Source organism: Crotalus tigris, unplaced genomic scaffold, assembly GCF_016545835.1.
Source record: "Crotalus tigris isolate CLP2741 ecotype Arizona unplaced genomic scaffold, ASM1654583v1 scf7180000020990.9691751010:1144802, whole genome shotgun sequence".
Lineage (NCBI taxonomy): Eukaryota > Metazoa > Chordata > Lepidosauria > Squamata > Viperidae > Crotalus > Crotalus tigris.
This window is the reverse complement of record NW_024098300.1, coordinates 552010-575385: the sequence shown is the minus strand read 5'-3', so window position 1 is coordinate 575385 and position 23376 is coordinate 552010. Positions and strand designations below refer to the sequence as shown.

General features: G+C 38.4%; 1 protein-coding gene across 4 annotated transcripts in view; it reads left to right on the top strand.

The window, feature by feature from the left end:
* Window positions 1–2127: 2127 nt before the first annotated feature.
* Window positions 2128–23376, top strand: part of BICRA (BRD4 interacting chromatin remodeling complex associated protein) — a 69823-nt gene continuing 48574 nt past the window's right edge. For 3 of the 4 annotated variants that reach the window (XM_039369145.1, XM_039369146.1, XM_039369143.1), the window contains exons 1-2: window positions 2128–2568; window positions 6089–6220. The gene's annotated coding sequence lies outside the window, so the exon portion shown is untranslated. Of the gene's footprint in view, window positions 2569–6021; window positions 6221–23376 lie in introns of those variants that run through there. The other variant, XM_039369144.1, reaches the window with a different exon arrangement.

Here is a 23376-nt window from a genome sequence, read left to right as displayed (position 1 = left end):
TCCCCCCCCTCCCTCCTTCAACTCTTTTTGGGCGGGAAAACCAGGGAAGAGGCGTCGCCATTTTGGGAGGAGGGGGCGGGAAAGGCGCGAAAGCCGAAGCGAGGGGCTGCTTGAGGGGAGCCGGGCGTGAGGGGGGGGAGTGTTCAGGAGGGATAAAGAAAGGCACGGTGGGGAGGGTGTCTTCCCACGACGGTTCGGCGGGTCCAGCATTCATTCGTGAGGCGCCGAACCTTCCCTCAGTCCCAGAAGGCGAGGTTGCCGAATTAGTTAAAATCAGGCCGGCTGAGAGTCACTTTTGATAGTTCTATAATATGGTACCCCGCAAGCAGCCCAAATAGGATTGGGGGGTGATGGTCCAGCACACGTGTGAACCCCTGTTTCGGTCTGGGTTTCCTTTGTGGTACGAACCCCAAGCGCCATTGAGGGGCGGGAGGGTTATTCTATTATGAACCAACTTAATTTTAAAACTGTAACCTATAGCCTGCATATAATTTCTTAAATTCCTCAAACTTTATAAAATTGACTACATATTTCCATTGTACGTGCACCTTAGTATTATTATGTGCTCCTGTATAATTTTATTACTGTTGTCCATGTGCTCTGTCTATGCCGTATGTTACATAAATGAGGGTTTTGTAGCTCTAGCTGAAAGCTGTCCCCATTTTGTGGTCCCACTGGCTTAACTTTAGGGATTGTGCCTTATTTATATCATGCCTTTATTATTATTTTTTGTATAACTCAAGGTAACAGTACAGGTAGTCCTTAAATTACAACAATTCGTTTAGTGAGTGTTTGACGTTACAATGGCATTGAAAAAAGTGATTTAATGACGTTTTCACATTTATGACCGTCGCAGCATCCCCATGGTTATGTGATTAAAATTCAAACATTTGGCTACTGACTCAATTTATGACGGTTGCAGTGTCTGGGGTCATGTGATGATGCCCTTTTTGCCTCCTGATAAGCAAAGGCAACGAGGAAGCCAGATTCACTTAACAACTGTGTTACTTACTTAACAATTGCAATGGTTCACTTAACAACTATGGCAAGAAAGGTCATAAAGTGGAGCAAAAGTCACTTAACAAATTTTTTGCTTAGCAACAAAAATTGGGCTCAATTGTGGTTGAAAGTTGAGTACCTGTACTCCCTATTTTCCCCACAACAACCCTGTGAGATAGGTCAGGCTGAAGGAGAGGGAACACACAATCTCCTGGCTTCTAACCTGGCACCTTAACCTGGCACCAAACTAGCTTTTATTACTAATACAAATTACTGTGCCAAGATTCATTGAACTAAGGGAAATGTTTTATTATTTCATTTTTAAATGGTTTAAAAATCCTAGAGACAGAATACTAAAAAACTTTTAAAATATTTCAGCAGTTAAAAGTCAAAAGAATCTACTCACCTTCCAAAGCTATAATAAGAACAACCATGATTTTTAAATTCTATGCTAAAGGGAACTGTTGCACTACCCTGGGTGTGTTAATTTTTTTTAAAAATAGAATTGATGGGTACAGAAGATGCTCTAAAATGTATTCTGGCTGTATCAAGTCTTTTATTAAAATCACTCCTTTTATCTTTCCTTCTAGGAGTAAGAACCTAATTCATTAGCCTGTGGTTGTTCCTTCATGCCATCTTAAATATGTTTCATGAAATCAACTTTGTTATGTTTTCCCTCTTTCCCCATCTCCCTTCTGCTCCTTAACATTTCCGCCAGATAGAAAAAATCTGGGAATGTCAAAATCTTACCCAAATTTTTGCCCATGTTTGCTTCGTCCCTATAAAGCAGTGGTGGCGAACCTATGGCACAGGTGCCAGAGGCGGCATTCAGAGCCCTCTCTGTGGACACGCACGGCGTCGCCCTAGTCCTAGGCCTTTAGCTGGGTTTTATAAAATCTTTTTGCTTTAGGCCTCCACCGCCGTGTGCAAAAAAAAAAAAAAAAGGTTCAATCAGTCAATTTCAACTTCTCACGGGAAAAAAAAATCTTGCAGAGTTGGAATTGATTGATTGAACTTTTTAGTCCCACCCACTGCAGCCACGCCCACCCAACTGGCCACACCCAGCCAATGGGCCACACCCACCTGGCACTCGACGATGCATAAATGGGTTTTGGGTTGCAGTTTGGGCACTTGGTCTCTAAAAGGTTCGCCATCACTGCTATAAAGTATTACTTGCGGCTTCCTTCTCAACCAGTATAATTTCTATTTGATTTGCACTAAAAAAGTTGGGAAGGTCTGAATACACACATCAAAGGTGTAATTAAACACCAATTAAAACAAGACATATCAATAAAAACTATCCACAATAAGTCAAGACAGCAGAGACAATTGTACAGTCTTCAACTTACAACTGGTTGCTTGGTGACCAAAATGAAGATGGACCTCCCAAAAGGTTTTTTTTCCCTATCTGTAGTAGTTTCCTGAAAGCGCAAGGTCTTTTTTTCCAGATCAAGAGTTGATCCATTGGTTGCAACAGGAATTGACCGACCCACCTCTTTGAGAGAAAAGCCTGAATCTGAAGCAAGCAGAATCTCTTCTATTAGAAAGATCTGCAGACCCACAACATATGTAAGTAAAGATCATAGTGTATGAACGCACTCCTGTTAACAGACTGAACAATACTGTGTGATTCAGTTTAAAAATGTTATAGTCTACGTATGTCCGCCAGTGTGTTAAGTCAATCAAAACTCAGGACAAGCTATATTAGGACTAGCTTAAAACAACTGAGAATGTCTGTATGGTAGTTCCAAACTCAAAACATGATGCTAGTGCTATTCCAGTTGTCAAGATACTGAATCTGGGATCCTTTTCATAAGTGCCACAGCCCTCTGCTGTTCATGTACGTGTTTTAATTTAAAAAAAAAATTCAAATTTGAAAACGCATTGCTGTATTACAACCAGCATCCTTGCCCAGTCCTATTGCAAAGCCCCAATTTCCTAAATCCCACAGGATGGCCTTAAAACCATAACTTCTCTATACATGGACTAGATGGGAAAAAAACAATTGTATTATATAAACAAGGGCATAATTAATGAAGCAGATATAATCTGGGAAATAGTTTGAGTTTATTGTCATCTTGCAAGTGAAGACTCAAGAATTTTCATTTTGAATTACAGTACTAGTTTTTTGAGAGTACCATTCCTTTAAGTCACAACGTTTAAAATTAGGTTGCAGCTTAGTAGCATCTTCTACAATCTGTTTCTCCTACATTCTTCCATTTTTAAGGTTCCCACCATGTAAAAAATGCCAGGTAAAACTATTTCCCAGGGAACGTGGGAGTGTGTTTGTGGGGGGGGGGAAGACTGATACACACCAGCTTCCTTCACAGATACAGAACTGTTGTCACCACACTATTCCTAGCTTTGGCATTTTATACATTAAGCCTCCCCCTCCCTCTCTATATACAGTACAGAATTTTAAAGAAAATTCAAATCCAGCCAATTACAGAGTATAAACATTACAAGGTTCCACCCTCTTTTAATTACCAAGGATAGTCAATCACATTTAACCTGTCTAATCAGGCTGACGAGTGCTGCTTTTAGCCCATCCCATGACTTTCTGATCCGCTTCACTTTTGGCCAATCAGGAGAGCGCTCTCTGTGGTGAAACCAGTTTTTAATTAGTACGCCAAGGACCCTTTCCAGAGTTGTGCTTTCAGCTGCCTGATAACAGTGCTTGTTTAATCCGATGCCTGTTTTGATTAAAGAGCATCTGCAGAGAGTGCGCCAAAAGTCATGTTTTACTTTGATGATTTCAATTTGTTTGCAGAACAGTAATGAGTGCTGTCTTCATTGCTTTTGCTTAAGTTGCTGGTTATAAAAGCGAGATACTACATTTTATTTTGTTTGGGTGCTAAGTTATAAAAACTTGGAAGTGTTTCCTTTACAGTAGATTCGTGCAGAAAATGACCTGGTAACAGCATTGCCAAATACTGTGAATCCACGATTATACAAAATCAACTTTCTTTGTGTGTCTTTCAGTAATAGGTAGTAGTGACCTAGTCACACATTTATAATAGGTTAGAAATGTTAAGCGTTGAGGCTGTAGTACTTATCTACATTGTTCAACAATAAACACAATTGCGTTGTTCTAAATAGCCAGACTCATGTCTTTGGAGCACTTGAACAATTTTCCCAAACTAATAACATTTCATTGGATTAGATTTTATTTATTCGTCAGATTTATTTTCTGGTCAATCTGTTTAGGATTAGGTGCTATACCTGCTGTCCTATACGGACATTTACATACACCTTACTTTACACCATAGTACTTTGTCCTCTGGAAAGATGCATTGGTTTTAGACTTTACCAAGCACAAAACTTATTAGAACTGATACTGTATTTGGATAAAACAATATGTAGTAAATCAACAGAGAGTAGGTTATGTAGGGTTTTTTTAAGGCTATTTTCATGAATATATTAAGCCAAATACCATGCAGATGGACTCATGCATCATGCTAAAACAAATATAATTTGTTTGGTTTAATGTATTATGTGAATCCAGTCATTGTAGTTATGTTCAAACAAACTATTGTCTGGCACAATGTGTAGACATCCATATTTATTTATTGGGTGCTTCTAACCTGCAATCCAGTTCAGAATATCTTGTTTATTTCAGTGGAATTTACTCCCACACAAACATTTGTGATTGAATTTTTGTTGTTTAATGTGAAACCTACAGTTATATCCCTATTAGAAGAGCCCAAAACCAACTATTTAGCTAACTACTAGTGAGTACTATAAACTCAATTTGTGTAGTTGGTTCAGGGTTCAGTGAAGCCAAAATTAAGTTAATTGAATGAGCACATTATCCACAGGCAAACAAGTGAAGTTGAACACAACTAGTGTGTTTCCAGTAAACCATGCTTAATTACATCAGTTTGTTCAGTTGCTTAATTAACTGCATTTGGCCCAATTTGGGTTATAAGATCTAGATAAACTGCTTTTGTCTGCTTCAAATCAGCAGCAAATAAAACCAGCACCTACTTTAAAAACCCCTCTGGCATGTTTAGTAGAATAAAGCAGGTTTAGAGTTACGTTTGGGCCTACACGGCAGTTGGAAAGGAGACCACTAGGAAATATCCCAGGGCTGGAGATTAAGCTAAACATCCCTGAAGGTTTGGCAAACCATTTTTATAGCACTGCCCAGAAAACTGCAGGGATATGGCCCTTTAATGTCAAACTTGGAGCTTTCTATCCCCCCCCCCTTTAAGATTTATGTACGGTAACACAAATTGGGGGAAGTAAACTGCCCCACACAGGGTTGCCTCTTCCTCCGTTTTCCATCACGTTTCCATGTTATCCTATGTATATTCATTTCTAAGCAGATCCTACATAGTTCAAAATCTGATCCCTAACAGAAGCCCGCCTAGGGTTGATGGGTTAAAACAGGGGTTCTCAACCTTGGCAACTTTAAGACTGGTGGACTTCAACTCCCAGAATTCCTCAGCCAGCAAAGCTGGCTGAGGAATTCTGGAAGTTGAAGCCCACCAGTCTTAAAGTTGCCAAGGTTGAGAACCCCTGGGTTAAAACGAACGATGGTGTGTAAAGCAATCCGATCCTAGCTGGGTGAAGATTTTTTTCCCCCCAGTCCTTGAGGGTTTTTCTTCCTTATTTTCTTCGCATCGATTTGTTCCAAGAGCTTTCTGGAAACGAGGGTTTCGGCCTTCCCTTTTCGCCGCCCCGAAACGCTCCCGCGGGCGTCGTGCTCAGGTCAGGCGAAGGCCAGCCTGCCGGGAAGGCGCAACGTTGACGAACGGAGGCGCTCCCCCAGCAAGCTCGGCTGGCGGCGCCTGTGCCTTTAATTCAGCCTTTCTTGACAACCAGGCCGACGTCTCGGTACAATGCTCCCTTTTGAGCGTGCGCGCGTGCGGCGACCGTATTTTGAAAGAGCCAGAGGGGTGGGGCAGCGCAAATGCAAATGAGGCAGAGTGGGAGGAGGGAGAAGGTGGTTATTTTTTTTTATGTAAAAAAAAGGCTTCGTTGAAAATGTAAAAATAAAACTGCCCCTCGGTATTTTTACCTTTCCCCCCGCCCCCGCCTCGGCTTTTTCTCCCCCTCTTCTTTTTTTTTTTTCTAAATTTTTCAGAGGAAACCTTCGTCCGTTGCAATCAGGCACTGAGCTGACCCTCTATGAGTCTGTGCCTGCTAGGGTCCTGCCTCCGGAGCCCGTGCGGGGATGTCTCGGAGACCCCGCGCTGACTGCTGCTCAAACATCACGGTGAGTTTGTTACAATGTAGCAATTTCTCTTTAAATCTCTTAACTCTCTCTACCTGCAACTCAGGGCTGTGACAGGGCGAAAAAAAACTGGGGGGAAGGGGAACCGTGTCCCCCCTCCTTGGGTAGTAGCACTGATCTCTTTCCACTGCTCCCTCAATTCAGTTCTTCCCCCCCAAACAGCCTTCTATTCCTGCGTCTGCAGAGCACGTCTACAGAATACAATGTAGCTTTATAAAATGATATACAATCTTCTAATCGTTGTGTGTGGGGGGGACGCTGGGAGATTCTTTCCCCACCCCCATCTCTTCGCATATCTCTACAGGCTTCTAGAATAGATTTTCCCTCTCCAGCAAAAGGGGTGGGGGCTTTGGGGAGCGGGGGTAAAGAGAGGAGGTTATCATTCGCAGGGTTGGGTGATTATATGTAGCTTTTTTGTTTTTCCGGTTGTAAAGGCATCGTCTATTTCATTTCCCCCCCCCATCCCCACGCCATCTCCAAAGTAAAAGCAAAGGAGAGCCCCAGCCGATCTCCCCTGATTTCTGAAAGGCTGATGGGGGAGTTGCAAAGCAAAAACATATTTTCTTTGATGTCTTACTTAAAAAGGGAATTCAGATGTTTACACTGCTTGCTTCTAAAGGTGTTTCCAGGCAGTATAAATTCATTTCTTTTGATAATGTAAAAATGTGTTTTTGAGCTCAGTAAAACAAGGAAGAACTGCCAGATGAGGTTATCCTCTATTAACCTTCTCCATCTCCCTTTATAAAATCTCTACTTATGATTCCGGCCTTGTCCCTGCAAACCACTCCATGTCTATTTTGTGCTGATTTGGCTGAAGAAAAACAGCAATACTACACAATTAAAATAGGTCATTTTTAATTTTTTCCCCAAATTACTTCATTTCAAATGGAATGTTATCACCCCCTTTTATATTCCTACCCTTAAGTCTCATGGCTTTCTGTGGAATAAAAACACATTTCTTGCTTTTAAGGTATTATTTTAACTTTGTACATTAACCATGGTCACTGGCCCCAGTTTTTCTGCAATTTGTTTTTTGCGTATTTTGTACCTATTTATACATTGCTGATACACACAGACTCTAATTCTCTGGCCTAGCTTCTTGTGTATGCTTAAGTTAGTAGTTCAATTTGGTTTAAACTCTGATAGTTTATCTGAACACTTGCATGCCTCAAAGTTCATAGTAATAAACACTACAATATGCAAGAGGTCATTTTATGAGGGTTTTGCAAAGTCCAAAAAACATCCATTTGCATCCTTACCAAGATTATGTCAGTATTTTTTAAATGATGGATGTATTGAGTGGGCATCTCTGAGGTAAATCTTAGTCTTGGAAATAGTTTTCAAAACCTATAGTAAAATGGAAAGTTTAATAATAAGTGTTTGGGGATCTTTGAAAGCAGAGATGAGGACCTTTCTGCCACTTTGTTCCTTGTATCAGGAAAGTTGAAACTGGCTTTTAACAATTATTATGGAATGTTTCCCAAGCTATTGATTTGGAAGTACAGTGGAACTCTATTTACAATATTATTTTTAAGTCATTAATCTAGAATAGGAAAACATGTTGTTTGCATTGATTAGCAACTCACTAGAAAGACTAAAGAGCATCTACATACTGCTACTTTATCCCATCATGTGCACATACCTCATTAAGCAGGGACAGAGGCTTAGCTGAAGCCATATGTGTTATGCCAACTTAGACCTATTTTCAATTTGCAAAAACCAGATTTTGAAATTACTATAAACCTTGGTTTCAAATGTCCATTTCCACAAACTGTGGAAACTGAGCTGGCTGAAAGATAATTAACCACAATTAGTAGCATAATTTCTCACTGGTTAAACAGAGGCAGATATGATTTACCCGTAGTATGGACTAGTATTGGGACTATAGGTTATAGTTAAAGGGTTATTGCATCACTAGGAAATTGAATGTAGAAACATAGCTGTAGCTAATATTTTGTGTTTTTTAACTCCTTGCAGGCCCATAGGGTTCTTTTTAGGTAGCAAAAATTTTCTTCCATCACCTCAGATATAACTATTCTGATTTTGTGAGCCACTACTACTTTGTAGTTATTTGCAGAAAAAAAAGGCAGAAGTTGGGGGGGAAAGGTCTGCCACCAGAAAATTGTTGAGATATTAACTAAAAAGAAGAGAGATTGACGAACGATTTCTACCTGTGGTTTGGGTGAATTTATTGGCATATGACAACTGACTGCTTTAAACACAGATAATGTTCAACTATTGTGTCATGAAAAGTGATCAATTACTGTACTAAGTTAACATATGCTAAACTATCATTTGTTAAGTATGATTTTATCTGCCTGGGTTTACTTAGGAAAGGATAAATTTACAAATCACAGTTCATATATTTGTATAGCATGCTAAGCAAAAATCAAAGAGACTGCATTAAAATTTAGCATACAGTAGATGAATCCAATCAATTGTGAATAGTTCAGTAAATAATGGCTTAATAAACCACTGATAAACTTTGTGATATAGTCTAACACAGTGATTCTCAACCTTTTTAATGCTGCGATCCCCAACCGGTCGTAAGTCGAGGACTACTCAACCGGTCGTAAGTTGAGGACTACTCAACTGGTGCAGCACCGTTTGCACAATGGGACTTTTGGCGGGCTCAGCAGGGCAGAGACAGCCTGGACAATTCCTATTGGCTTTTGAAAGCCAATCGAATTAGACTCTATTCAAGAGAGTCTATTCTATTGGCTTTCAAAAGCCAATAGAATAAAAGGGAGTAGTGCAGCTAAGGAAAAGAGGAAAAAAATGGCGGACTGCGTTGTTTGGAGACCCCCATGAAATGGTTGTTCGACCCCAAATGGGGTCCCGACCCACAGGTTGAGAACCGCTGGTCTAACATGTACAACATGTTAAAACACAATCTGTTTGGTTTTGATTTATTATCTGTGAATCCAGCAAATTGTAGTTTCTACATCAAACCATGAAAATTCTGGCTTAGAAAAGTATGTAATTCCACTTATAGAAAATATCCATTCATAATATTAAGCTATAGTTTAATTGAAGCTTGAAAAAAATCATAATTATGCCTATGGAACAAACTTAGGAACACCACATTATAGCTTTGTGTGTACTCCTATAACCTGATTCACACTTAAGTACATTCTTAATAGGCTGGGTTGAACTAGCTATGGTGCTTTGGATATATTTAACTTTTTTGAGTGAGTTTATATCATACTATGCCAAAAACAACCTGTATTATGATTTAGCATTTTGTGTGAAGTGGGCCAGTAAAAATATGGATTCTATTTCAGTTACATTCATTATCACTTACTATTATATTTCTAAATATTTACTTAAGTGCTTGGCCAACCTACTTTTCACACTCATTGGTTATAAATGTGCACAAATTATGCTACTTAAACTCTGAACTTAAATTTTCAAACAGTTCCTTTACAAATTGCCAAGACAGGCAAGTAAATAGGCTTCAGAGAAAGTTTTTCAATATCAAAACTCAAATAACATACAACTAGTACTCTAAAGCAATTTTGCTACATAGCTCTTACTATATTGTTGTTAAAGCCTTAAATGTAGTGATTATGGAAAAAAATTGAACAACTAAGACTTCTTAGTGCCATAGTTTTTGTTGATGTTGTAGAAACATGATTTATATTTTTCATGAGTTGCCATCGTTTATGTTTGTGCCAAATTACCTATGCCAATTGGTATAGATAGATCCACCATAATCAAGTGAGAGCTTGTGTTTTGTATCTTTTAATTATTTCTCCCCAAAGTAGTAAATGTATATTTTATACTTGACAGCTAAGAATGTTTAGGGAGAAGGTAATTAAAAATATTAAAATTTGGAATTCTTGCTTTTTTGTTGGAATGAAGTTATCACATATTCTAAATGTAAAATCCATCTTTGTCCTTTTTAATGCAAATGCGAGAAATAAAAACTTATAAAATATAGAAGCTAAATCTAGAATATATCGTATTTGCATTTTAGAATGTGTGAGGTGTTTTAAGAAATTAAGAGCACACACCCCTTTGTTTTTAGAACCAATCTGTCTTTCTATGTATCTTCTCTCTCTTCTGGTGACTTTCTAAGATTGTGCCCAGAAAAAATCTGGGAAGTTACGCAGTTAACATTTATGCGTACAGGGAAGTGCAGTATTTAATATTACAAAATGTTAATGTCACATATTTGAAAACATTAATCTGAATGAGGAAGAACAAACTGAAATTTGAACTAAAACAGATGTTATTAAGGATCAGATGATTTAGAAATCAGGGGTTCATGCTGTTTTGCAGGATGAGCACTACATAGAAAAATCAGTATTATTGGGGACGAGAGTCGTGAAATTGGATTTGCTTCTGAAATGTTACCTTGGGACTCGGGAGTGCCTTTTTTGAGCTTGGGTGATATGTTAAATGTGCTTGATCACAGGAAAGCCAGAGTAACACATGCCAGTTATATCCAGAATGGATTACCGTAGTATAGTGGTGGCAAACCTATGGCATGCGTGCCAGAGGCGGCACTCAGAGCCCTCTTTATTGGCACGCACGCCACCACCCCCCACGAAGGCGGCACCACAATGCTGATGCAGCCCTGGCACTTTGCGATAAATAAGTGGGGTTTGGGTGCAGTTTGGGCACTCGGTCTCTAAAAAGTTCACCATCACTGCCGTGGTACATTCTGCATGAGGCTGCCCTTGAACAGAAACCTCAGATAGTCCGAAATGCAAAAGGAGAGGGTCTTGATTGGTGGTTTTGGAGTAAGTGACATTGATTTGCAAGAATGACAGAGGATTTCTCGTTGTTTCTTGAAAAGTTTAAAGGGCCCATTTAGAGCCTATAATGATTTGCTTTAAGAATAACGGAACAATCATCTTGCCCTACGTCAGTGGTTCTCAATTATTTTCTGTCATGCCCCCCCTAGGAAGAAGAAAACATTTCGCGCCCCCCCCCCCGCGTGACTGTCTATCCAGTCGGGTCCTTTGCGTGTGTCACGTGCGTCCAATATGACAGTATTTGCCGAGGTCAAACGAGCTCCCCTTTACGGAGCCTCGCGCCCCCCCTGGGGGGCCCGCCCCACTATTTGAGAACCACTGCCCTACGTGAACTGTTTGCTTCTTCAGACAGTTATGAGGAACCCGTTGGTTGCACTGATTGGGACTTCTGGAAGGCTACCAGTTCCTCATCTCTGCCTTAAAAGCTGTTAAGGGAGGTGTTTCAGATTCTGACAGAGTACTGTCCAGTGGTTCATAGAGTGGTATCTTTTTGTGGCAATATCTAGATCAGTAATGGCGAACCTTTTAGAGACTGAGGGCCCAAAAACTGGCCCCGTCCCATGCCACCCTCCTGCCCCGCCCCTGCTCTGCCCCCCATCCCCCGCCCCCCCACCCACAGGGCCCACCACAGATCACCCAGGCAGCCCAGCAGCTCTATGGCGGTCACACCCTCTGCCTGCCCCCTGCAGCATCAGCTGCATGATGGGGTGTGAGGGCAGAGTCTTGTCTACACTGCCTGGCTGCCATGTCCTTGGCTGCGCTGCTCCATGTGGGCCACGCTCGAGGCTGACTCTCCTTCAAGGAGGGCTGCTGGAGAGGGGGTCATGGGGGGAGGCGAGGCTGGGGCAACGGCATGTGTGCCCACAGAGAGGGCTCCGAGTGCCGCCTCTGGCACCTGTGCCATAGGTTCACCACCACTTTATTTATTTTATTTATTTATGAGACTTATATACCGCTTTAAGTGCAAGCACTCTCTAAGTGGTGTGGAATATCATGCCTTTAAAGATTCTTTTTATCCCCTTAAAAGAGTATTGCACTTAAAGACATTTTGTTCAAATAAGGCTTCAGCATATTAAAGTTATTAGAGGTTAACAAAGCTTTTGAACACAATCTACGTAAGATCTTTTATCTGTTGCGTAGGTTTCCATTTTAATGTGTTTTTTATTCATACATTTATTAATGTTTTATGTAGCCGTAAGTATAAATAATCTTTAATCCAGTGTTTCTCAACCTTGGCAGCTTTCAGATGTGTGGACTTCAACTCCCAGAATTCCCTAGCCAGTGATGTTGGCTCAAGAACTCTGGGAACTGAAGTCCACATATCAGAAAGCTGCCAAGGCTGAGAAACATTGCCTTAGTCCAAGGGGCAAATCTCTTCCAGGCATTAAAATATGTTAACATTATGAAGTTTCAGGCAACAAATCACAAATGTTCATGGTCTTACAGATTGAAGACTGCTCATTCCTTCTTCCTATTCCATAGGAACATTGGTTTGTCTGTACTAAGTCCATTGCTTCTGAAAATTTCTTATATGTGGACAGAATCAGATATGCCTAGCTAATTCTTGGGTCATTTCTCTTGCTAGTGAGATAGCTTATTTAATGTCATAATATGTGAATGTCAAGTCAAACAAAAACCCTGTTTTTGTTTGACCCGAGTTCAGTGTTCCCACTTTGCTCTTTAGCATATCCTTTTTCACAAAAGATATATAGACTACTTGAATCAGCATTTGAATTGTGTTTCCAGGTGATATAAAGGCTTTATCTAGCTCGAAATCCCCACTTTTACTTATTATAGGAATCAATTGATGTATAACTTTGTTCAAAAGCATATAAAAACATAGAAGTGATTTAATTCACCCCAAAACCCAAACCCCCACAAACATTCCAGTTTGGAATTCCATTTGTAAACAGCTGTAAAATCTCTGATAAAAAAATGTAAAATGCTGCCATGCAATAATAGTGATCATGTTTGTACTTTGTAGTAATTTAAATTCTAGCTGATCGGATTTGCTTGGCTCTCTTGCCCATGAAAGAACTAACAAAGCACAGAAACTCCTGTGATTTGTTTACCATGAAGCATGAATTGAAACCTTCTAGCTTGTCTCTGCCAAGCAAGCCAGGAAGCAGTAGCTTTCAACCAGTTTGAGGGAACAAACCAAACTTTTTGGTCCCCATTTCCTTGTAAATTATGAAGGATCTTTCATGGTTTGTTTAAACTCCTCCCGCTGGGAGAAGGATTTAAACAGGAGCAATCGCAGTATGCAGCAATGGACAAATTAATTCGTAGTAAGCCAGAATTTTGAAGATTTCTGTTTTACTGCAACATAGGTATAACTATCTTCTGGAACAGTAGAAATTGTGCGTAAGAGAGGTTTCAATTATTCCAATTGCTCAAATATTACTTTGTTTTATTAGGTGTTATAAAATAATTGTTCTAATTTATTTTGTATTAAATCAATAAAAGTCTTGATTATTTTATAGTTTTGATTTTTAAAAAAATGAGTAAAATTTGAGCAATTGGAATAATTGTACCTAATATAATTTAATTTTAAATATTTTTTCATATGACTTATACCTAGGAGTTTGGGCTTTCTAGTGCCAAGGTTCTTCCACTTTTGGTCCTGGATGGGGTAGCACTGCTTCAGGGAGATCTAAGGTTCCTCTTAGACTCTTGACTCCTGCTGGAAGAACAGGTGGCAGCTCTGGCTAAGAAGCTTTGCCACACCTTTGAGTTATTTATTTATTTATGAGACTTATATACCGCTTTAAGTGCAAGCAACTCTCTAAGCGGTGTACACCAGTAAGCAATGTATATATATATTTACATTGCCCCCAACAATCTGGGTCCTCATTTTACCTACCTCGGAAGGATGGAAGGCTGAGTCAACCTTGAGCCGGTGAGATTTGAACCGCTGACCTGCTGAACACAGTCAGCTAAAGTGGCCTGCAGTAGCCTGCAGTACTGCACTCTAACTGCTGCGCCACCTCGGCTCTCTATGCACCACTTGCACCCATATCTGGACTGGGGGCCTCTGCTCGCTGTCACTCATGCCCTCATAAGTGATAGATCTCTGGTCTGCTGTAATGTGTTCTAGTGGGACTCCCTGGAAGATTCAACTGGTACAGAATGCAGTTGCACAGATAATAAATGATAATGCGTACTTGGTATATGTAACACCACTGCTTCATGAGGCTGCATTAATTGCTGCTGTGTTTCTGGATGCAACTAAAAGTTGCTGGTTGTCACCTTCAAAATCCTTCATAGCTTGAGATTGGCTTATCTGAGAGACTGTCTTCTCCCAGTTGTCTCTACCTGTCCAATCCAGTCCATCAGGATGGGTATGCTCCACGTCCTATCAGCCAAGGAACATCAGCTGCCAGGGACTAGGACACATGCTTTTTCTGCCATAGTACTTGCCCTCTGGAATATTCGTCCTTCAAAGATCAGGATGACCCCATGTTGGCCTTTTATAAGACTTGGAGAAATAGTTATATGCCTGGGGCTGGGGTCCCAAGTAAATGAAGGGTCTGGTTTCCTGGATATGTTAACATCTACAGATCATAATTATCTCAGCTACAGTGTATATTTAATTTTTGTATTCTGCTTATAATTTGGTTTTAATTGATTTTATGACTGGTTCGCTCCCCAGAGTTACTTGTTTGAGATGGGTGGCTATGTATATTGAATAAATAAATGTCTCCATCAGATTTTAAAAGGCAAATAAGAAGACACAGAATTTAATAAAAAGTAATGCCATACATTTATACTCTATACAAACCTACAAAATTAAAATGATTTTTTAATTGTAACTTGATCAATACAAAATATCCTCAAACTGCAATCAATTTTCAAATCTGGGCTCTAGTTATGGAAGGACCTCATAAATGAAAACCCTAGATAACAGAAGAGGAAGTGGGTTGAAAGAAGAAAAGTTTGCTGAATTATGTAAATTTGTTTTGAAAATTTCCTGATTGCAAGTGTGTGGATATATATAATAAATATTATACACAGCAAGACACAGAGACAAAATTAGGTAACCAAGGTTATTAGAGAGCAATCCCTAAACTAAAATGAAAACTGCTTGAATATTCATGAATTGTGACCAATGCAAAATAAAAAAGCATTTTTTTTCCTGAAAGTTAGCTCTTGTCCATATCTGGTAGAAATTTGATTTTATTTTCTATCCTATGTTTCTTCCACTTTGGAGAAGATAATGTAATTGCAATTCAAAGATCCAAAGTCTTTAAACAACCTGATCTCTTCTAGACATCAGAAAATACAGTTAAGACCATATATAACTTTCTATGGGGCAATTTTACACATCAATATTGAAATCAAAACTCTGACTGTGAAAAATCAAGTCAGGATAATATTGTGGTGCCCCACACCTTTTCCATTGAGAGAGATGTTAGAAGTTGGAAAGGAGATTTTTACCAAGTATAGCCTACTTTATACTTCAGGACGCTTTTATATGCAGTTATTTAAACTGAAATTTTCAGCTACTAAATTCTATGAATTAACTTCAGTAGAAGAATCATCACAGTTGTTCCTGGACCAGATCTGGTATCAAGAATCACTACCACCTGTCAGTTCAGAGACTAAGAAAAATGAGTAGTCTTTCTGTCAATTCTAATGAATGGCATGTGCTTGGGAAATATATTCAAAATCTCTAGTTGATATTGGGAGAAATCATAGATAATCTAATACTCTGTCTTTAATTTGTTCATTTTGAACTCACTTCAAGTTTAAAACTCTTTTGCAAGATTTTTTGGTAACGTTGATACCGCGGTTTTCTGTTGTTTTTTCTAGTAACAATATAAAACGATGAGCATTTTTTTTTCTTTTCTGGCAAAACTCCTCTTTAGTATATAACATTATATAATGAGATATTCTTGCCAGTTGATTTCATGCTGTAGAATTGTTTGCATATAATAAATGGACCAGGTTTAAATCCATCCTTACAATAATTTATTTACAAATGCAATCACTGTCTCTGTTGTTGGGAATCCTCATAAGCCTTCACTTATTTCTGTTAGGTTTCCCCTTCCAATTTTCTTATTTAGTAATCCCTAATGTACAATAGTCCTTCCCATTTTGAGTTTACAAGAAAAAAACTGTTCATTATATTAGTGTGTGTCTATTTCAACACTGTAGATATCCAAATTAAATATTGTTTCATATTATTTATTTAATTCATTAAATTTATTATAGACACCCACTTCAACAGATAATGTATGATTAATCATGGTATTCTTATTCCAATTTTCTGAATTTGAATAACACTCAGATATAAGCACTACGTAACTAAGTACACAGGTTGAATCACAAACTATATGTTTAAAACTTATTGATTTATTTGTGGTTCAGTGTATCATGCAAATACTGCCACTGTGGCCAAAAGGGGAAAAATATTTAACAATATACTCATTAGTGTTACATTGATTTTCAGCTATCTAGATTTCAGATTTTTCTACATTTAACCATGGAAATTCAGTCTATTTATAGTCTGCTTAGAAGCAGATCTAGAAAGGCATTTAAAGCTTACCAATAGCCTATCTGCCACTGCAAAGTGAGGATAAGTTCTAGAACCTGTTTCAAACTTATTTGATGATACGGCAACTTCTTGACTGTTACTGATCAAGAATCCTTTTATATGGTTTTGGAAAATTTCAGTTTTACAGAGATCATTCTTTAAAAAGTTACAGAGGTTACGAAAACTAAGCTGATAATTACATGAGTTGGGTAAACCACTATAAAAACTCACTTCAGGGGACCAAGGCTGGATTGTAAAACAAATGTATGTTTTTAATGCTTCAGTGTCTGAACGATGTTATTTTTGACTTGAGAGGAAATCTGCACTATAGTTCTCTGGGTAGTTGGTTCAGAAGGACTTTAAATTTAATTCAAATTTGTTTAAACTGGAGTATGTGTACTATAATCCTTGTTCAAATAAAGGCAAGATTAACTTGGCTGTTAGGAAGAATAATGCTAGCAAATAAACATTCTTTGGTTGTTTTGAGTTGAAGTCACTGAAATGCTGTTGGTCAATTTCTGTACTCTGAACCAATAATATGGTGTTCAGATAAACGATAAAGAAGTTAATTGACTTGTGGCTCATGCAGTCTGACCTCCAGGACTCTTATTACACTGCAGGCTCAAATGCAGAAGTGGCTCCAAAAGAAAACTGCTGCTTTTGAAATATTCCTTTCCTCCTTCTCTGCTACTCATATTGACAAATTTTGAATCTTACGGTGTTTTATGTGTTCAGAGATAAATAGCTGAAAAAAGTTACTCTCAGATATTAGGGTAATTGGGAAAGATAAATGCATATCTTTAATGTAGTTAATTGGGAGACTTAATAAACTTGTTATATTTGGGATTGCTTTCTCCTGGGGATCTTCTTAACTGTAATGCAATGAATCCTACTGGGATCGCTTTGTAATCCATATACTGCAGTTCAGTCCCTCAAGATTCATAACAATTGTTAGTTTCTCAAAAGAAAATTTGGTACTTAAAAACAAGGGGACCTGGTAGATACTTTATTTCGATAGTAAACATTCACTGGATAGGTCATCAGATTTCTTAATCTCTCTCTGTCTCTACCACCATTTGTTGTTCCTTTATTCTTTAAGCAACATTTTATGTCACTTACCTCATCTTTTAGCTATCTACATCGATATAGTTACTTTTTAAACAGCTGTATTTTGCTCTTTCCTTTTTCTTTTTGCAATTGGACTTCACTACTAGCACTTTCTTGATATTTCTTTCAGAATCAGGAGAATACAGACACATTTAGCATTTTTGTTTTAGGGATGGGTGCATACAGCTGTTTTCTATACATATCCCAATTTGCAGTATACCACTCCACGGTGCTTTACAGCCCTCTCTAAGCGGTTTACAGAATTAGCATCTTGCCTCTGAACAATCTGGATCCTCATTTTATTGACCTCGGAATGTTGGAAGGCTGAGTCAATCTTGAGCCTTGAACCCCTGGCAGTCAGCAGAATTAGCCTGCAATACTGCATTCTAACTACTGTGTCACCACAGCTCTTGGCAGTAGCTGGATCTAGCAACTCCATTAAGCATATATAATCTTAATTGATTGTTATTCTATTATACAATGGCTATGCCTTTTAAAAAGAGTTGCATGTAACATCAGCCAAATGGTCAATTTCTCCCCCCCCACCCCCCCCCCCACAGTTTAGCTGCTTTTTCTTGGTAGGATTTTCAGACTCCTGTGTATCTTATAAACAAGGAACTGAACCCCGAAGGGAAGCAAAACAGCTTTTATTGAGAAAAACAGTAGAGAAAGGGTTAAACATAGACCGATTCTGTCTTCTAAGTTATCTCATCCAGAATGTATTTGCAGTGGAGATGAACTAACTTTTTATGCAATTTTAAAGTATTCTGTAGTTGATTCTGGGAAACACGAAATTTTAGGTAATAACCAGATCAGAATATCAATGACAAGAGGCAGTAGTATAGTTTTTATTTGTGCATTTTTATTTGCATTTGTTCAAAAGTAAACTTCATTGAATTTAGTGGTGCTTCTTCTCAGAAAAGAATTGCCATCCTAACCCTTAGATCTGCATCTCTAATAGCTATTTCCACTTTCATCTCAACCTGAATCATGGAATCCAGACACAAATTCAGTTGCCTCTGAAAAGCATTCCTTAACATCTCATTAAACATATCCTAAGTATAATGATTAGTATTTTGTGGCACGGCCTTTTTGCCTGTTTATTTTTGTTCTCTCTCTAGGGGAAAGAAACTTTAAAAATGTTTAAAGTTTATACCTCCGTGCTTTTCTCATTGTATTAAAAGACAGGTAAGTGGAATCAACCAAATTAATTATTGAGGGTTGCACATCTTCCGCTCTCTGCAAGCACTTTTATTTGTCATAATAAAAGTGGTCTTGTACTTCACTGCACTAAGGATAGAAATGACAAATTAACAGACCTATTGTATTTTTATTTTAATTTGAAAATATTAAGCCCTGCCAAAATTTGCTTGCTGTATATGTAAATAATGCAGACATGATTATATTGGATAGAAGTTTGCTTTTTTTACTTAGATGAAAAGCTAAGATTAGGAAGAATTAAATACTGTAACTGTTGACATCCACAAATTTATGGATTATTTTTTATTTGTTTTTCTGGTAACTAATTTCAGTACTATTCTAAATTAATGACAGAGCTTCTGACAGATTTCTATTAACATGAAATAGACTGAAATATTGTCTTTAATATACTGTAATTGTATGTAGCTTATTATAGTCTAAGAGGATGATGGACAAATTGAAAGATGATCTTGAGATTGATGTATTAAAATGCTGCTTAACAACCCACACAAAACGTCCTCTGGATCCTGTTGTATCATGTCTTCATGACTATATCACTTTTGTTTAACCAACTTCTTGTCTTCCAATCTGTTAGTCTCCAGGATGGTTTTTAGTTCTTTGCCTCTATCTTTGGTTTCCAACAATTGTGGATTTTTGCAGTCCGTCATCCTAATTTGTTCTAGGCCCATTTCTTTGCCTTTTCTCACAACTACTGATATTTCTTATATATTTAAAATTCAAAAGAGTTCACAAGCTTTTCAGCACCAATGTATGCCTTATTCACCCTCTTTGTTATCGGCACCACAATAACTTCTTAAACATCAATTAGTTTAAGTTTAGTTTAATCAGCAGGAACCCATTGGAAAACAAAGTTTCCAAAGGAAGTGAAAAAGATTTGGAGAGAAAAAAGCAAGTGAGCTAGTGAAGAACTCTTGGGTTTAGAAGTTGGGACTTTTTTTTGCATTTAGATTAACAAAACTGTGGAATGCAATTTGCTATATTAGTGGATTCTCTGCCAACATGTCTGCAACCAATTGTTGTTGCCATTCATAAGAACCTAAGTCTTCAGTTTTCCTGAAACAATCAATTTGGCAACTTTTTACTAGCTAGGAATTCATATGAATAATTTGCCAGTAGAACATGTAAGGCTTTTGTCAAGGCAGTTTTTAAAGACATTTCTTAAAGCAAATAAATAAGGGAAGTGTGAAGTGTGTCTGGATTACTTGGGAACGAAGTAATGTTTATCTGCAACACACTGAAAAGCATTTGTGTGTGTGTGTGTGTGTATGCGTGTGTATAATTATAAATAAATCAGAGCTTTTTATCTCTTTTTTTTCTTATTTGTTGAAAAGAGAACACTCTGCCTCCCTTTGCATTCTCCCTGCTGCTCCTACTGCGGTTTGAGGGAATGCAAGTCTGGAAATGATTTCAAGCAAATGTTAGAAGTAAATACAGCATGTTTGGGGGAAGGGAAGAGGAGAGGTAGAGGGCAGTCCAGCCTGGTGTTTTGTTAAGAAAAGGAAGTGACTGAGGCATTTCAGTCACCCTCTATAGTCAGTATAATATCACTCAATCCAGCCACCGACAATGTCTCTAATGCTGTTCAGCCACTTTGAATACTTGAAGACAGATGATCAGTTTCCTAACTTCAGTTGGTTAACACGCAACCCCCTCCACATTATTCAGAAGAATTGTTGACTATGTATGTTAATATTTCCATACTGCCGTGTTTCTCAATCTTAGCAACTTTTAGATGTGTGGACGTCAACTCCCAGAATTTCCCTGTTCAGCATGGCTGATTTGGGAACTTTGGGAATTGAAGTCCACATATCTTAAAGCTGATATGGTTGAGAAACACTGCCATGCTGTAATTTCTTTTAATAAAAGGAATTCTTCTCTTGTACAAATTTAACTCAACCCTTTGTACTTTTTTACAATGATTTTTTTTGTCAGTTCATAGTGAAAGAAAAATTGCCCACCCAATAACTTGAAATAAATGATAGTTGCACACAAAGGTTGCATGGATTATGGTGCTTTGGATATGGAAATCAGTCTTTGTCCTGGTTTCTGTTTATGTAATACAAGGAGAATCTGAGAGCAGTTTTTTTTTCTCTATATATAAGCATTTACCTTCTTTAATATGGGAATACAGTATACTCCTTTATTTACTCTCCTTTATTGGTACAGTACTACTACTGTTTCAAAACTATAAATGCATAATATTGATTTTTCATCTGCAATTCATGTCAGATCATTGTCTTGGTGCAACAGGTACAATTATTTGTCATTCTACAGAAGATATGAAATCGATGTCCAAATATACTATACAACATATTTGTGTTTTGTGCTTTTAGCTTATTTTTCAGACAGTTGTCTCTTAAATTAGCTTCTATCAATTTTTCTAGCTTTGACATCCTTTTTATACATACTGAAGTTTAAGTTATCTTTGAAAGTAACTCAGGAGAGTTTTACTTCCTACTTATTTTATCCTGCTGTCACTTGTGGTCATACAGGTTTTGAAACAATACAAAACCTGTTTAACCAGCTTATCAGGTGAGAAAAGGAGATGAATATGCCTGCAATGAGCTTCAGTCCCGCAATTAAGCCACTTATTTATTCCAGCCACAGATACTCAGGTTGTATGTAAACAGTGTAGTTGATTTTTTAAAAAAGTCTGAATTTATGAACAAATTGTGTGACAGGAACTGAAGCCATTTTGCCACAGTAATCCGGGACCAGGAATTAAATAGGGGTTGTGTTCTTCCTCTAGGTCTTTTGTGGAGCAACATTATCTAAAATGACACTAACTTCAAAAAATAAATAAATTAAAGTATAAAATCTGGAAACGGATCCAGAATGGAGAGTAACCACAGGGCACACAAAAAGAATGCTACACTTATTTAGATTTTGATGTGACCACATCACACTTGCTTTATGTGGCGCCCCAAGATCTGATGGCTGCTAGTTCTGATTATTTCAGTGATGGATGTGATAAATTTATGGCAGAATAGATCTATCACATCAATGAATTTTGATGTCTAGCTAGACATCAGAGGCAATGCAACATTGAAAACAAATTACTAAGGATGGAGGTTAAATACTTGTTTGTGGGTTTTCCAGAAGCATGAATTAGTCACTGTGAGAAACTGGATGTTGAACCAGATGGGCCTTTGGTCAGATTTAGTAGGGTTGTCCTTATATTGTGTGCTTTCTCTGTTGTGGCACCTGCTTTCTCCAATAACACACACACACATTATTCAGCTTCCATTCTAATGACATTCAGAAAATCATTAAAAACTTGATTGTTCTCTTAGGCCTTGTGACAGTGTTTGCAGAGTCTCTGCGGCTTTGGTTGTTACTGGTAGCATGTTGCTTCTGTCGGCCATGGGTTTCTTTTCTATATATAATGTTTTGTTTTTTTTTCATTATAAACTTCTCCAAGTTGTTAAGGGAGCAGGGCAGCCTCAAAATTGAATTGAATTAATTAAATAATTGCTTAGGGACAAAAAGGGACTAGAGGTCTTCATAATCAAACCCTGCTAATTACCCTGATAAAAGTTAAGTTACAATAATTTTGTTTGAACATGTATAGACCTGGCAGCATAAGGAGCTGTTTAGAATGTATACTTTTCATGTATGGGGGCAAGTCATGGCATTAAAAAAAAACCTCATTGCTAAATTTTTAGAAACATTGTTTACTATTTGACTTCTATGAATTAGTTTAATAGCTAGTTTTGTTTCAAGAATGAGAGATACTTACAATCAAATTACATATAATACTGGGTGCTTTGGGGGAAACCCCCCCCCCAACAAATAGCTAATTCTGGTAGAATCCACAGACATGGAACCCTCTACAGTACAGGATAGTCCTGGAGTTACAAGGGTAATTGAGCTGGAATTTCCATCACTAAGCAATGCAGTTGTAAAGTGCAAAGTCACATGACTACATAACTTAGCAGCAGCAATCCCAGCAGCCCCTGTTGCTGTCATCAACGCCACTGTGGGAGATGTGAGTTCAGCAGTTGGTACCAGATCTTGGATCCGCACTCTTAGATCCTGCTCAAAAAGAGAAAGGTGATCCTGGCTGAAACTGGATGAGGTACCTTTACCTGGAAGCCGTTCTGGGGACAATGCCTACACGAAGGATGAGGGGCACGGCCCCCCCTGTTGCGGATGCAAAAGTGGGAGGAGTCGAGGAACCCGTATCCTCTGCGGCACGCTTTTGGGCTTTGGAAAATTGTCCTTCTAACACCCTTTGTCTACTACCAGCCTGCTTTTCAGCCGCCTTAGAGGTCTCTTTGGTTTTGGCCTTGATTTTTGCATCTATTATCACGCCTAAGTGTAACAGGCGGTTGACTGGAATCAAGTGGCTCTTTTGGAAGTTGATTAAGAAGCCGTGGTCCTGAAGCATCTTGATCGTCAGTGCTAGGTCCGTCATCGTGTTCAGTGCTGAGGACGACTGGATTAGGATGTCGTCCAAGTAACACTGAACACGAATTGGAACCGACCTGAGGTGTATGGCAGGAACCGCC